A 12245-nucleotide genomic window follows, 5' to 3' on the forward strand; every position below is an offset into this window, starting at 1 on the left:
TTGTTCGTGAGAATATCATTTAATAAGTCAATGATAAGTGGCACAATTGGTTCCTCACAATTGTGAAATTCCCCATTCTAATTGTTATTTGACCATGATGATATTGGCATCATAATCCTTGTTCGTGAGAATATCATTTAAGAAGTCAGTAATAAGTGGCACAATTGGTTCCTCACAATTGTGAAAGTAAAGGACAAATTCATTCACATTATGTTTGAAAACTTTATACTAAGAGTCTTGATTCATGAAATTTTGTATCCTCTCCTTTTGTTGTTTTAATTTGTGTCATCTCAAAAAAATGTTTCTCCAATAACCTATGTTATTCCTATCTTAATAGTGACATTTCCATTAGGTTTTCTTGCTTGACATTAAGCACAACTAAGTTTGTAGTTTCAATTGCAAATTTCATGCCTCCATTCCATTTTTGTTATAGAAGGAAAAGATTCCTAAAAACTATAAATGAATCCTCATCATGAAAGCTAGGAGGTAGCTCATTAATCAACTATTCATCCAAGGTGTCATCTCCATTTTGTTGGTAGCTTCACCAGTGATGCCTAAGCCTCATGTTAATACATTAATACTTTACATGGGAAACGTGTGGGTACTTTTGTTTAAGGTCGATGTATATTGGCCTTGAATGATACTATATTGAGCCTACATGATGGTAAAAAATTTATATGCTAGAAATTACTAGAGAACATTTAGAACCAATTTGCCTCTTATTCGTATGTATATATAAATCCATATATGTTTGTTCCTCTTCGACTGATTTAGATCTAGGTGAGGGAATCCATAGAGGCAAACATGAGATCATGGCTAGGGGAATTTAAGAGGCAAAACAATATCCACTATGTAAACTCTTTCTTCCTAGAATCTAGGAAGACATTTTGGATATAGATATTTAGGGAGGACGAGTAAAAATTAGAGTTGGTTAAATGGAGGTTGTATCGAGCTTCGCAATGAGCATCGCTCAACCATACCTACATCTTCTTCCGGGAAGATTTAATGCTCACTTCTTTCTTTCTAGAGATGCAGTCAATTTCATCATTTTAATATCAGCATTAGTAGTTTCCTCCAGACTTAAATTCAGAGCCTCCGCAACGGAAGCGTGCAATTGTTCAATTTCAAAGTTCCCACAAACTATAAACCAAATGAAGAAATAAAAAAATGACTCACCTCTTTTTTGTAGGTATTGTAGATGATTTTAAGAAAGAAAGTTTTGCCCACACCCCCTCTACCAGATACACCAATTACACGAGCTTCATGACGAGCATCGCCCAACCATCCTCATCATCATAGGTTGCAGTGAGTGGATTGTTTCTTTTAGCATTTGTATTTAATTTCATTTCATGTCAGCCTATTCTTTACTTCTAAATAGGATTTAGTTAGGCTACATTTCATATTGCACACTTGCATTGCATTATTAGTTGCATTTCATTTTTAACCCATCAATCCTAGATTATGGTAGTTGGTCCATAACCAACGGGCTTGCCATTTCAATAGTTGGGCCTTTTGCCCAATAATCCTATGAAGTTGACAAGGAACATTTTCCCATGTCAACAAGACCATAGAAGAAAATCAAAGCCTTGAGATATGAATCTTTTGAGATAATGGATAAATTATAATGGATATACAATTGTCTTAATGGATATTACTAAGTAAATGCACATAATTTATATCCATTATAAATGGATATTACTAAGTAAATGCACATAATTTATAATGGATATACCATTATAAGTAAATTGTAGAAGCTAGGGCATTCATATAAATTTGGTGTCTAACCACTGAGAACATATACTTCATAATCCATTTTGTCACATTTTGTTCATTTCATTGAATTAGAACTTGCCACAACTCTTTTGTCGAGGCCTAAAAAGAAAGGGATACCTAGAAATTTAAAGATCTACCTAAATTGAATCTACAACCAACTTACATTAATTAATTTAGAATCTCGTTAGCATTGTTTATATGATATAGTTTTGTTCCATGGAATCTTCAGACCCTAAGGATATATGAAAGATATCTAGGAATTTCATCACATTTTTTAAACACTCAATCTCCTTTTTCTTGTGAGGAAGGGGGATCATTTGCAAAGTGAGCATGACTTAGGTCTTTGACATTTGACCCAAGAAATAGATATTTGTTCACCTTACCTAGTGAACTTTCCAATCTAACAAGTATCCGAGAGCCTTTATTGAGAAAGGCCATGACCCAGAAAATTGAAACAAAACAACCCAATATTAAATAAAATAGTTCATTATTATTTTTTCAAAATGATAATAACGAGAATTGTTGATTTTTAAAATGAAAAATTTTTAAAAACCAACAAGAAGCACAATTGATATGCAAAGATTATATGACTTCTAAACATGCTTGAAATCTTTATTCCACTTAAAAAACCTTTTAATACCATTTAGTAAGTTTTGTATCAAATTTCTTAAATAAACAATTATAGACATAATATATAGAAGGGTAATCCATTTCTATCTAAATTAGTAGGGGAGGAGCTCTTACTAATTAGGTAAGAATAAACTTGGGCCCTAAAAATAAATCTCTTGAGACATAATGTGGAGCTTCAACATATGAAACAAAACACTAAAATAAGAAGACAACATTGTTTGATTGATCTTCGAAGATAAACATTATTAGTAACTTGTCATTAACTTCCATATGAGTAGAAACATCTTTGAACAAAACACTAATCATTATTATAAAGTTTCTTCAAATCTTAAATCTTATATTTTAGATTCAATAAAGTCTATCCTTAAAGTAAATATGATCACGGTAAAATTTTCTCCAAATATTAAGTATATTGTATCCTAGCAAAAAACAAAAAAAAAAACTTTATTTAATCCTATCAAAACGTTATTCAAAATCTATCAATATTAAAGCAACATTGTAATCAAAATTCTTCACCTAATACATTTCCTCTTAACTAGGAATGAGAGTTCCTAAAAGAATAATATCATAAAAACAAAGCCACTTTGATAGAAAATAATCACCGAGGGTTACACATTTAAAATTTGTTAGAAACATTAACTAATCCATCATATGGCTTGGGAGTATATCTATTAAGACTAAGACCTCTAGTCAAAGCGCCACCAAATATAGACTCTTCCTAGAATTTCAATATATCCTCTTTGGTAGAATACAAAATTTTTATAAGATGACATGAAGCAACGTAATGGCTATACAATTCACAGTAATTTATGATTTGGCTTTAGAACAAATTTATAAAATCTGTACTGCCAAATATAGCCTCTTCATAAAATTCTACCAGACCATTTATAATTAGAACAAAATTAGTTCGATAAACCCCTGAGGAATACCATCGACACCAAGAAATTGCCTTTCTTTGAAACCAAAATTTCCCTGCTAACCTGCTCCCTCTTCCAAAGAAAGAGAGTCAAACAAGGTCTTCAAATCAAAAGGCTATCATTTGGAAGAAAGCGACTCTAGAAGTTAGACAAATGTTGCCACTTTTTTGGTTTTTTTTTTACAGAATCAAGAAATACTAATATTATAACATTGTTAATTAAATTGTGTTTTCAAATTTCGAAATGAATAGATTCAACAACTTGCAACTATAATTTTCCCAATTTCTAACTAAATTTCAAATAAAATCAAGTGAAAATTCAGCCTAAGAAAAGGGGAAAATTACCTCTTTAGACTACAACCTATTTTATCTTGAGAGTTAGTGAATAATTCCTCGTCTCAAAAGATTTCATAAACCCCCTTTAGTGCTCATCCTTACGCACTAAGCCAAACTCTTACTCTGCACCCATTTCAAATATCCAGGTGATGTGTCCTTAAATTGGCTTTAGCTCCATAGTGGTGGTTGTCCTCGAATTCCAATTATCAGGGTTATTTTGCAAAGAACTATACACCATATAAAACGAATTATTTTCGCTCTATGCGTTATGCATAGGGCAATGATTATTTCTCAGAAATGTCCAGTAAAAGTTCTGGTATCATTATGAAAAAGTTCATATTAGGTGTCTCCGTCAATTAAAATAAATTTATAACTGATTTATGTCTTTATTCAGGTTCTTGTTAAAGAAATCAAGTTTAGATAACAGTGATCTATAATAATTAGTGTGTTTGGGAGCATCTTGAAGTACCATTTTATCCTTTTTCTGTAATCTATGCAAAAATATTTTACTTTTAATTTCCTCTAGATTTTTTTGAGTGGAAAAATAGTGCTAATAAAGCTTTCGCCTAAAATTAACTTGTTCATCAATGGACAACTCAGAACTCTCACTAACATGCTTATGATTGTAATTGTGCTTTCGCAACTTTTGCAAAATATACACCCCCTACTCACCACTTCTAAGTGGAAGGTCACGGAATTGAATGGTGCTAAAGGTAAATAAGAATGGTCAGCTCAGAACTCTCACTGACATGCTTATGATTGTAATTGTGCTTTCACAACTTTTGCAGAATATACACCCCCTATTCACCACTTCTAAGCAGAAGGTCACTAAATTGAATGGTGCTAAAGGTAAATAAGAGGAAGCCAATTCAAAAAACATTTGTTTGAAATATTTTCCACCATTAAAGGATGGTGTAAACAATCAGCCCATAAGAATATTCAGCCTTATTTCTGTGAATAATGCATTAGCATTGCCTCAAACTCATGAAGAAAATTCACAACATAACAACTTTAAGTTAATCTTAGTTTTAAGGTTCTCATCTCTAGTGGATGGCAAATTTGTTAGAACCATTTACTTTGAGAGTTTAGAATTCTATCATATCTTAAGAGCTTGGAACAATTAGATGAATCCTATAGAAAATGAGGCTTCCAAACACATTATGTCAACGCTAAAAGGGGTGGGGTTTGACTGCAATCAAGTGGCCAAGCTAATACAAGAATTGTAGTTATAGCTAGACTTGAGATCTTTCTTCCCACGGTCTTTGAAGAAGATTACCAGATCAACCGCCATCTAAATCATTCTAATCCTGCCACAAATATGTTGCCAACGAAAAGACATAAGCTCATTCTTGCACTACTCAGTATATTTGAAATAACATGTAGCTGTCATTTTTATCAACTCAACTCTGAGTTTCAAGAACAGACACTTCGATGTAATTTTGCCACAGAAAATGTCTTCACTACCCATAGAAATGTTGTAGCTGCACAGGCAACATTTCCTGCTCACAACCTAACAGCACCACCGCTGCCACAACTTGTTGTTAGGGTTATTCACAGATGTATCTCCTGTCCAGTCTGTCACAGAAAGTTGAATAACCTACTACACTGAGGCAATATTCTTGACTTTTCTTCGTTAAATGAAATAGTTGACTGGTTGAAATAGCTACCACAGTTAGACATATATTCGATCTGTTACAATCAAGTCAAACGTACTGTAGTATGAGTGATATTATGATTTTGAATGAGTGAGTGATAGATACATAAGTCAAACATACTGCGGTATGAGTGATATTATGATTTCGAATGAGTGAGTGATAGATACATATATTTATTTATACATTTATTTTTTATTTGTTGAAGTTTAGATTTAAAAAAAATTTCCACGCTATGTAGTGGTGGATGCATAATAGGGTACTTGACATTTGAAAGATTTTCACACACTTGTAAGCTATAACATGTACCCATCTAATGTTTATATATCTCCTTTATTCTCAATGCAATAATAATTATTTTTATTATTAATAAAAATAATTAATATATAAAAAATTTTCATATAAATATATATAAATATTAAATATATTTAAAATTAGATTAGAATTTTTTAATTTATAAAAAAATTAGTTATAATTAAATTACTCATTAATATCATATAACCCAAAAATCATTTAGATCACAACCAAAAAAATCATAAAATTATAAAAAGTTCAGTTAAAAAAAATAGTTAATCAATATCACATAATCCAAAATGATCTTAAAACATTTTGCATCAATCTCACATAATCCAAAAAAATAAAACATTTCACATTACATTTGATTATATAATTCTTTTAATTAATAAATATAATTAAAACAAAACAAAAATGATCTTGAAATAAATCTCAAATGAACTTCATTTGTATAGATAACGTAATTAAAAAAACAAAATCTAAAATAAATTATTGAAATCAAATCTCTACCATCACATAAATTTATAATTAAATTAAACATGCCGAGATTCTAAATTCCAAGCCTCCTCGTTCAATCAATATATCTTAATTCCATTGAACGTCTGCGTCACTCTGTGAAAGCTCAGACTGAAACAATTCAGGAGGTGATGTATGCACATCTTCATATGGAAGGAAGGTGTTCAGACTCAAAGTCACATCACAGCAGGAAGGACCATATGAGTTACAGTGGCAAGGGTTCAATTAGACACTCTTTGATGTAGTCCTTGATTTTTGTTTTAGAGATGCCGAAACCGTCTCCTTCCTTGAATATCACCATCGTCACTCGAGTCTCTTCCATTAGCATCTTCTTGCACTCAAATGGGATGTCGACATCTGATGTGTCGTCGGGCTTCAGAAACTCCCACGTCAGCTCCTTCACTGCTGGCTCCAGAAGGCTGTACATCAGCCATCTGCAACTCTTATTTCGTAGACCATAGCGATATTAATGCGGTCTGACATGGGTATAGTTTTATGGCAATTCCTATTTCAGAGACTATTGAATACTTAATGCGGCCTCACATGCATGCAATTTAACTTTCGCCCTTCCTCTAGAGGTTGCTGTCTCGATGGGCGTGCTTTCACTAAAAGGGCAAAAGTTAAATTGCCTGCATGTCAGGCTGCATTAAGTATTCAATAGTCTCTGAAATAGGAATTGCCTCGTCTTATCGATACCCATGTCAGACACATTAATATTGCTATGGTCTACGAAATAGGAGTCACCCGACACTTCCTCTGTACTTCCAGGATGTTCTTTCATATAACATTCAATACTGGACGCCAATTCTCCACGAGCCTTCTCAGCCTTATATGTATGTATGTCGTCGGCCAGGCGAGTAATGATGCAGTTGAGCTCTGTGAGAACACACCTTCCTGGGTAATCTAATTGCTCCAATGCCTCTTGCGAAAGGATTTTCCCTTCCATCAATAACACTCCACTCACCAGAAGTATACGTTGGCCGATGGAAATGATCCCGTTCTTTATGTATTCCTCCAAGCTTGGCACGTACTCAGATGCTAACCATTCAGCTTCTTCATAATACCCCATAAGATATTCCTCCCACTGATGAATTCAAGATTAAGATTAGAAAATAATTACAATATTGATGTCTGCACAGTAAGTTAAAAACAATTTACAAATTCATCCGTATTACTTACTCCTTTTCTGAAAAAGCTAAGCAATTCGCGCCCCTGTAACTTCTCTGCCTCCCGAACCACTTCGTGAACAATTTCGTAAAAGATTTTGTAGCAGAGTTTCATATAGTCTGGAAGGCTTTCTGTCAACTAGAGGTCCCATCTGAAGAGCCAACATAAGATAATTAGGATGATACACAATGTCAATGTAGATGAAGATGGTTGCAATAACATCCTACCTTCTGACAGCCTCAGTGAATAGCTTCAATTCATCAAGGGTTCCATATGTATCATACATATCATCCAGAACAGTATTCAAGCAGGCTACTTTTGAAAAGAGGAATCTGCATTTGGCATATTGGGGCTCATACGTGCCCGCCGCTACTATGAAGAAGCATTCCACGGGCCTCACTCGACCGAAGGGTAATAAAGGGAACTCCGAATGTTTAAACCAGCTGTGGAGCAGAATCAATCAAAGAAGGAATTAGAACAAGTTTCATCATTCAAAGAAGGAATTATAAGAAATTTGAAACTGAGTAAGTAATTTCTGAGTAATTAGAATAGAGTGGATATATACTACATTCTGGAATAATAGCATAAATCATTAGGTTGGTTTATTACGTAGTGACATGCTTCATCTCTTTTTGATGAATTGCTTGGATAATGTTGAAGTCCAGTTTAGCCAATTCTAAAATCTTTTGGTTGTTTACTCTGGGCAGCCTGAAATTGGATAAAAATGGAGCACCTAGTCAGTCTTATTATTATTATCAGCCAGGCACTAAAGGAAAGAACCTGCAAATTATGCTAAATTTGGGAAAAAGGATGAAGAGAAATTATGAAAGTGAAATTGAATCTGGGGTCTCACTTACTTATAAACACTTTTGGCTAAGCGTGCATAATCTGAACTATACCCTTGACAATATCTCTTTGCTTCTACTCTGGAAACACTGGCATGCCAAGAATTCTCCAACTCGTATTGAATCTGGCAATGGTAAACAAAATATTAGAAACTCATTCAATCGCTTCCGTGGAGAAAAACAAATAAGCGAGTCGACATGTCTGGACATTAGGTTACCTCTTGGCTTACGTTTTGCTTGTTGTTCCATGCAGTGAAAATCTCACTTTTCTCAAGAGCTTCTCTTAAATATTTTGTGGCAAAGTCTCTAGCTTCATCCAAAATAGTTTCTCCAGGGAATGCGAGTTGGGAAGCTCTATACAGGCTCAACATGCTTGCTACATTTTTGTTAAATTGACTGGTTGAGCAAAAGAAATGCCTATCGGCATCTTTGAAGTTGTCGAAAACAACTGTTAATACGACGTGCAAAGGTTAGAAGAGAGAACAGAAGATGATGTTGATTTAAAGGTTAAGTCAGATTTTCCTAAATCTCTGGAGCACTGAATTCTCTATTGCCAATTTAGGGAATGTTCTGTATGGATAGGAGGAGCATTTTTATGTTATTGTAGATTTCTCTTAATCGTCAGATTCCAAGATATTTTTGGAATCTGGAATAAATACAAGTTTAGCATGAACAGAAATAATTCTAAAATCTGCCATGGATATAAGTTTAGCATGAACAGGAATAATTATGGAATTGTATAGACAGGAATGAGGTCAATTTTTGACATCATTCCTGTCCCTGCCATTCCAGAATCTTTCAGAAAAATATACATACTATACCCCTGGGGATTTGAACACAATCGAGAATTTCCTTGATTTCCTTTTCAAAGTGTCTATCGATTCCAAGGCATACAATATTATCCACCATTAAGAGGCCTTCCAGCAGATCCACAGGATACAGGAAGGGAACTGCAGTATGCGTAGTTAATTAAATTTATTGAATTTTAAAAAGTAAAGCAAGGATAGGGCCAAGATGCAAACAACATGAAACCTCCATACATACCAAAACTGCCAAACTTAGTGAGCACGCTGTTCAGTAATTCAAGGCATTTGATGTCTCCAATGTGCATGAAGACGCAGGCAGTAGAAGCAGGTGAGCCTGAGAAAGACCCATCTTGGCTTTGAACATCAACTATTGTTTCCCAGTCGACCATATCTTGTATGCCCTCCAAAGATGACAACAATGTTCCGCCATGAATTTCGTCCTTGGAGAGGCTGCAACATTCATTTATTAGAATTTGCATAACATTAAGTAATATGGTCTAATTCGGTTGTTGAATTGACAATATGTTAATTTGAATTCACATACTTGGCTAGTTTCTCCTGCCCTTTCATCTGGAGCATACGCACATAAGGCAAGTCGTAGGGAAGTCCGAGGTGCAGAGATTGGGCTTCTCTTATCAAGGAAGGAAAGATGATCTCAAAGTCTGTTACACAGCTATCTTGATCGCTTTCATCCTTTATTGCTTCCAGATTGCTTTTTATGAATTCAATGCCTGTATATACAGATCAATGGCAATTGTCATTACAATTAATGAAAATTACATGATCACGAGGTTACTGCAAGTTTTATATCCACAAAAATGGCTTTAGAGAAATATATCCACAACAATTGTTCAAAAATTGCTCTCTTGATGCAAGGAAATGAAATTTGAAGGATCAAAATTTTAGTAAATATTTTTTTAAGAAAAAACATGAAAAATTAACCCGATTACTAATATTAACCCTACATGATGACAATGATAAAAAATTTAAAAAACAACTCTCAAATCCCAATTTTAATTCTTGCCCTGCTCGACTCACACATCCCAACTTTCCATTTAAGGAGAATTAAAAAGACAACTCTCAAATCCCAATTTCAGTTCTTACCATGCTCTACTTGCACATGCCCAACTTTCCATTTAAGGAGCGCAAGAACACATGAAAGAGTGGCAAGCAGGCGGTCGAACAGGAGGAAGTGCGACTCAGTTCCCCATGAACCATCTTTTAACTTGTTTTTCAAAATCCAATCAACTGTTTGGGGAAATTGCGGTCGAGAAGAACCATCAATGGCAGGCACCCTAGCTACCCATGCTATGTCATAAGCAGATGGGGTGATCACTAAAGCATCTCCTTCACCTGTAAGCATCAGCTTAATCTCACTAATAAGTGTCTCCGCGCGTTCTGCATAGCAAGAATCCTGTTCAATTAACACAGTTAGTGATCATTATCAAAAGTGATATAAATACTTGATCTGATCAGAAGAAAGAATAGATTTACTCACAGTGTAAGGGGATTGAAGAGATTGCACAAAATCGTAATCCCAGACATTTGGATGAGGATTGGACGTCCTCCTGATCACGCTGCTGCTGCTGCTACCTGTCGACAGAGTAGAAGAAGCAACAGAAACGCTAGCCATTACAGCAAATATTAGCTATATGCACTGGAATGGAATTTGGCAAACAAATTTTTCTTGCTTGATTGGCTTGCTTAGTAGACAACTGAGTCACCTGCTGGTATTATGTAGGTATATATAGTGGCCTACGTCGATGGAAGGAAGCTCAGGCAGGGAATGTGATGAGTTGAGTTGAGTGACTTCCAAATTGTGCATATGCTAAATAAATTGTTGCATGTGAGTCAAATTATTTTGCCCCACACACCAGGCAGGCAGCGAAAAGTACGCAAAAATACTTGCACTACTCATTTCAGCTTGCCATGGACGCTTTCGCGACAATTCCTGGACTTTGTAAGGATGCTTTCTTGGGAAGCCAAAACCGTGCAAATCCGTGCAAATGGTTTACGTGATGAATGGCTTCGGCCCATCTCAACACCATACTGTGTTTTTCTGAGGAAATCATTGAAATAATGAGTGCTAAAACCTCAACCATAACAGCGAGTGCCATAACTGCTCTCCAGGAAACATCATCCTCGCAGAGAATCAATGCAGATATAATCTGGCTTTGCAGAGAAGGGCGAATGAAGGAGGCAATAGGAATCCTGAATTTTCCAGACCACCGAGGCATTCAACTAGAACCTGTTACCTATAATTCTTTATTACAGCTATGTACTGGAAACAAGGCTCTCTCAGAGGGAAAACGAGTCTACACCCACATGCTTTCGAGCGTCTTTGAGCCTAATATTTTCTTTAGTACGAAACTCGTGAACCTATATGCCATGTGCGACAGTCTGCCGGATGAACGCTTACTGTTTGACAAAATTCCAACGAGAAATATCTTTTATTGATGATGATGATGATGATGATGGTTAATGCCCGCTGATACCAAATAATGATCTATCGGACCTAAAAAGACAAATTATTTATTTTGATTTAAGATTTTATTCCTATGCTCAAAAAGCTTGGCGAGAAGCCTCCCAAGTTCACTATAATTTTGGCATTGTAAAAGGCTAGGAAGGTCAGTATTGTAACAAAGGTTGTGAAATTGAGATCTAATGTGGTTGTATGCAGGGCATTCTAAGAGGAAGTGGTTTTCATCCTCGATGCTCCTATTCTCACAAATATGGCAGATCCTTTCCATCCATGGCGTTTTAGGAACTGCCCAGCAGCCAGTTTCACTATGGAGCTCATGAGAATTCATTCTAATATTTGCTATATTAATTTTCTTCTTTGAGCTAGTTAGAATAGAGAGATACTTTTGATCTTCAAGGGTGGGATTGATGACCTTCTTATAATAACTTAATTTTCTTTTAGACGCTAAATCTTTCTCACACCACAATTTTTCTTTGAACTTAGAAGTAACAATATCTTTAATGTTATTTATGTTTTGCAAAGCATCATTCTCATTGATCTCCCAATAGTTTAACCAGGCCCTTGTGTCCTTATGCCATCCTCGGTTAAGCCTTAGGTGGTGTGGTTTTGGCTGGAATTTAAAGCTAGCTTAGGAAGTCTATGATTGTCTATGTTATTGAGCTTGTGCTTGTACAACAGAAACCTGAGCATAGCTAGGCTCTCAATAGGAGAAAGACCTACTTCTATAAGGAGAATAGGATAGGGTGTATTACTTTTAATTTTCAGGTTATAAGTTATAAAACGCTTCTGGATTTGCTCAATCCTCCTCCATGATTCTCTGGAGATGCT

At 35.0% G+C, this 12245-nt stretch overlaps 1 pseudogene across 1 annotated transcript; it reads right to left on the bottom strand.

Annotated features, from left to right (window-relative positions):
• Nucleotides 1–6293: 6293 nt before the first annotated feature.
• On the bottom strand, nucleotides 6294–11178 carry LOC149183615 (alpha-bisabolene synthase-like; annotated as a pseudogene). The gene is made up of 12 exons (XR_016257196.1): nucleotides 10434–11178; nucleotides 10040–10349; nucleotides 9480–9666; nucleotides 9174–9385; nucleotides 8849–9079; nucleotides 8348–8577; nucleotides 8142–8254; nucleotides 7894–7992; nucleotides 7512–7727; nucleotides 7297–7435; nucleotides 6869–7201; nucleotides 6294–6559 (listed from the first exon to the last, which is right to left on the bottom strand). The product of XR_016257196.1 is annotated as an alpha-bisabolene synthase-like (transcript).
• Nucleotides 11179–12245: the final 1067 nt, after the last annotated feature.

The sequence above is a fragment of the Pinus tabuliformis genome, chromosome 3_2 (genome assembly GCF_031772625.1).
Source record: "Pinus tabuliformis cultivar Carrire ecotype Pingquan chromosome 3_2, CPIR1, whole genome shotgun sequence".
NCBI classification, from domain to species: domain Eukaryota; kingdom Viridiplantae; phylum Streptophyta; class Pinopsida; order Pinales; family Pinaceae; genus Pinus; species Pinus tabuliformis.